This window comes from Aplysia californica, unplaced genomic scaffold (genome assembly GCF_000002075.1).
Source record: "Aplysia californica isolate F4 #8 unplaced genomic scaffold, AplCal3.0 scaffold00082, whole genome shotgun sequence".
Classification (NCBI taxonomy): domain Eukaryota; kingdom Metazoa; phylum Mollusca; class Gastropoda; order Aplysiida; family Aplysiidae; genus Aplysia; species Aplysia californica.
The window spans coordinates 1,415,900-1,421,153 of record NW_004797352.1 but is presented as its reverse complement, the minus strand read 5'-3'; positions in this window follow the sequence as shown (position 1 = coordinate 1,421,153).

Sequence of the window (5,254 nt, the reverse complement as noted above, 5' to 3'; positions counted from 1 at the left end):
TCACTTTTCTTTAACATTTTTTTTGTTGAAGCACAATGTGGATCTAGACAGACTGGTGTCTTTGGAAAGGGGAGACTGTGGGTGAAACCACAAATGCTACTCGAAGCTGAGCTGTTACAGCGAACTCGTGGGTGGTTGACGGGTGCTCTGGTGTGGTTTGCTCCTTCTTTTCTATTAAACATCTGTCGTCCTTATCTCCCCTCCTTCTTTTTTGTGTACTCTCTTACTTGTCACACATAATCTATTCTTCGGCACTTATATGACCTTATAAAGTTATTGCGTTACAAGTGCCTTAAAACTTTTACTAAAAACTAACTATGTGTGTCTGCAAAATGCATCTTGATGGTTTTATGCTCTCATCATCAAACAGCTGAAATTCTTGAACTTTTTTTTTTCAACATGCAGAAGCTGAAGAAAAGAAACCTGCTAAGAAAACCCCCACCCCAGAACACTATTCAGGATTCAGGTTTAAATGAAAAGAGAAGACCCAATCGTTAGCTCATGGTGTTTTCATACTATTAGTTTTAGTAGTGCATCCTGGCTCTTCATTAAAAAAAAATTTTTTTTTACCCGCAAATACATGTAGAGCTTGGCATTGGTTTTAGAACAGTAAAAGAGTTGACTCGTTTCTTCCTCCCTTTACACAGTTAGAACTCAATTATACCATACAATACATAAAGCTTGTATTTACCTTCCACCAACGTAATCGAGCTTGCCACAGCCTGTACTATACAATTACTATGTATCTCCATCATCAATTCAGATGGAGCGTGCACGAGGGAAGTTTTACTCTCTTCAGTCAGATAGCGGATGGTTAGATGGTGCCACTGGTATAAATATTCTGCCTTTTTACTTTCCTTTTGTTGTTTCTGTCTGTCTATATCTGTCTTACTTCCCCCCAGGACTAAAGCAAATGGCCATTGTTATTGTTTCGGTATGCTCCTGTTTATGTTTACTCTAACAAACAGGCAGTCAGATGACTATGACTATGACACTCCTACACGCGAAGTTCGGTGGTCTGTCATGATTAGGCATTACTAAATTCTTCTTAAAATACATCGAAAGTGTTATACAGTCCGTGCCGGTTTTAAGCACGCCGGCTTAAAGCACGTTTCGGACTCAAGCACGCTAAACGGCTCTTACCGAATTCTTGCTATATAAATTACATGCCTTTAAGTTTAAGCACGGTAACTTCGGCTTCAAGCACGCTTCATTTACAAGACAGTCAATATTTTCATGATGACCCATCGAAGTTCGAACACAGTCTACACCGCAGCAGTGGAGTGTGTCAAGAGAAACACAAAGAACACAAGTGATGGACACACACACTCACACGGGCGGAGAGGAAGGCAGATGCACACAGCCGCGCGCGCGGACATAGGATCTGGTTTAGGCCTAGGGCAAAGCTACACACGACAAAAAAAATACAAAGAGAGTCGGGGAGACGAGAAAGGGAGGCTGGCTGCGATTTCACCTTTGACCCTCGCTATCCATTAATCCTGATTGTGTATCACGCGCGAGGTGGGATGAAAGCGGTGGTATGAGTGGCACAGCGGGCAGTGGTACGCACAGGCAGTGTGTAGGCCTAGTGTGCTGTATCGTGACTGGCCGTCTAAATTAAGTTTTCATTTCCCATTCGACCACAAAACAAAAACAAACAAGCGAACAAAAACTACCATGGCGGGTGTCTAAATAACAGTGCACACTTTTGCGGGACCGCTATAGGCCTACTTACAAACAAAGGGAAATAGCACGGGAAATTTTCTACAAGAAAATCTCTGGATTATGTCTACTTCGCACTCAAGCACGCTTCGGCTTTAAGCACGCTTAAGCTTTCTCCCGACGACCGTGCTTAAAGCCGGCATGGACTGTAATATTTAATTAATTATTTTTAAAATGTAAATTTATTATAGTATGGATTAGGTGTACCATGAAGAGTTGGGTACCAGTGTCTGTGGTGTAACGGTAAGACCCTTCGCTGTCTCAGGCAGGAGACCAGAGTTTGATTCCCGAATGGGAAGAATATTTTTATCGAGCATATCTGTTTTTCTGCTGGGATATTGTATCCCTCGCTGCCCGGGTTTGCCATGGCGTGACAGGCAGGGTCAGAAGCCCACCTCCTAAATTATCTAAATTGTGTCTATGGCGCAGTCTATGGGGGTGTCAAAAACGCCTACATTAAAAAGAAGAAAAAAAAGTGGATCTTTACGGGTAAGGAATCGAATTCTAACTCTAAGGAACTTCATCTAAATCTAAGAGGCTGCTGCATACAATGTATGCGTTACTTAGGGTCTGTACTGATATTTTGAAATATATTGATGAAAAAAAGGTATGTCTTCTTACTCTTTTGGACCTTTCGGCTGCATTCGATACCATTGATCATGACATTTTACTCGAGAGATTAAATACTACTTTTGGCATAAAGGGTACTATCCTGTGATGGTTTGAGTCACATTTTAAGGATCGAACACAAGCAGTTGTGGTTGGAAACACGTGTTCTAATAATGTTTTGCTTAGATGTGGTGTTCCTCAGGGGTCTGTTCTTGGACCTGTCTTGTTTACAATGTATACAAAACCTATTGCTGATATTTTAAGACAATATGGCATGAATTACCATCTTTATGCTGATGACACTCAAATTTATAAGTCCATTGATTTCGATCAAATACCACTTTTAGTCGACTCTACTGAGCAATGTACTAGAGATTTAAAAATATGGATGACCAGCAATAAATTGAAACTAAATGATGACAAGACGGAAATAATGTTGAGTGGAAATACAAAAGCCATTAAAAATCTCCCAGAGCTACAAATTGATATTAAAAACCATACCATTCGTTCAAAAAGAAGTCTTAAAAATCTAGGGGTTCAGTTGGATTATGATATGTCTATGTCCTCCCAAATAAGCCAGCTCAGCAAAAGTATTTACTTTCAGCTTAAGAAAATTGGCAGTGTAAGAAATTATTTAACTAAAGCAGCTGCCAAGACACTTGTAACAACACTCATTTGATCAAAGTTAGATTACTGTAATGTTATTTTGTCCGGTTTGACATCCGAAAAACTATCAAAGTTACAAGTACTCCAAAATCAAGCAGCAAAATTGATAATGAAACAAAAGAAATCAGCCCACATAACACCAATTCTGAAAGAACTACACTGGCTGCCAATAAAAGAAAGGATTAAATACAAAACTGCCGTTCTCTGTTTTAAATGTATAAATGATAGTGCACCTTTTTATCTTAAAACATTCCTGGAATTATATAATCCACCTAGAGCCCTTAGATCAGCCTCTGACAATCTAATTCTTAAAACTCCAAAACAAAATTACAAAACATACGGCGAGCGTTCCTTTTTGTTCTTTGGTCCCCAGGTATGGAACGAACTCCCACATAAAATAAGATCTGCCCCAACAATTTCCATTTTCAAAAATCAGCTGAAGCATTTTTTATTCACAAAAGCACACCTGTCATAATGATGTACTGTGATATATATGCATGTGTATGCCAGACTGTGAGACTGAAGAAATAGCGAGTGAGAATGAGAGAGAGAAAGAGAGAGATAGCGAGAGAGGGAGAGAGAAAGAGAGAGAGAGATGGGGAGAGAGAGAGACAGAGACAGAGAAAGAGAGAGAGAGAGACAGAGAAAGAGAGAGAGAGAGAGAGAGAGAGAGAGAGAGAGAGAGAGAGAGAGAGAGAGAGAGATAGAGAGAACGGAAATGTTTTTCTATCTGTATAGAATTAATGTTTTAATGAATGTTTCTAGTTACTCACGTTTCAACTTTATTTTGACTGTTCGTGAATTTTTATTGCATTGTATATTTTTAGTGAACACATTTTCAACCTCACTGCGAGACTGTTTTTCTGGTATAAAATTTTACACATATGCATTTATATTATATGTATAATACTTTGTTTTACGTACACATTTGTGTCGATTAATTTTTAAGATGTGATGTCTTTTTCATTGTAATGCGCATTGAGCATCTTTTAGGAAATGGAAATGCGCAGTATAAATGCTATTTATTATTATTATTATTATTATTATTATTATTATTATTATTATTATTATTATGTAGGCCTACTATACAAGTGTCATTCGCAAAGATGTCAGTTACCACAACCACCAGAGTATTATAGTCCTACTCTTCCCCTTTTTATTTTGCACAGAATCTTGAAAATAAATGTACAGTGACCAAACCCCGTTGTGCCGCCTACCCTGGGACGAGCATGAAGTTGGCGGTATAAGTATAACGGGATAGCCCCGATATAATTACTATCTTGACAAGTGGACGACTGGTATATAGAGACAAGATCAAATGCAGACTGGGGGCCAGTTTTGACTCGTCTTGATTTGTCTTGCGCTAATGCTATGTGATGGGGGAAAAACGAGTAGCGGTAGCAGTAGAAACCAAATGCATTACAGCTTCAGCTAAACTTTACGGTAAATATTCAAATTGAACATTTCTGCCAGATCAGAAGCAAGGCATTATAGTATCAAGGACCATGGATGGAGACGTACCCCCCCCCCCCCCCCCACCCTCTCTCTTCTCTCTCTCCGATAGGCTTACTCGTCTCACAGTAGTCTTAGACGCCCGCCAGTATTTTGGTCCTCGGGCATACTATAACCTGTCCGGCGACGCCTGATACTTTGCCGATAAGCTGAGTTGGTGCAGTTCCTTTAAGCTTTCTTTACGAAACTTCAACATTTCATTTCAATGTACTTTTTTAAAATATTGGTCAAAACTTAAAATTGCTAGCATTTTTACGATTAGTGTTTATCAGAAGCTAATTTAGTAAGCGATAAACGCTAGAAGTAGGCCACCCGCAGAGACGTGTACATGTAGTGTATGGGAAAAAGATTCAAGCTGCCAACTGAGTGGGTGCGTGCTCTGTGTGTCATGTCTTCTGGCGGTATAGCTGGGCAAAATTTACCTTAGTTTGATTAGGATTAGGACCGTTCAACAGACAGTTATAATATAATAGCGGATGGAGACCAGGTATAAAGCCGCAAAATTTAATGCTACATACCATGTAGGTTACCGGTATGTCATTTTGTACACCGGCAAAACCTGGCGGTAATTGCGGGGTTGCCGGTATAACGGGGCGGAATGTCGAAGTTTGACTGTAGGCCTACGTGTAGTTTTTCTTAAGATACAAACATGTTAGTTTTTTTTCTTCTAGAATCTAATTAGAATGGATTCTTAGACATGTAAACTATAGAAAGAGTAACAAATACCCGTTGCACGGAAAAAGCG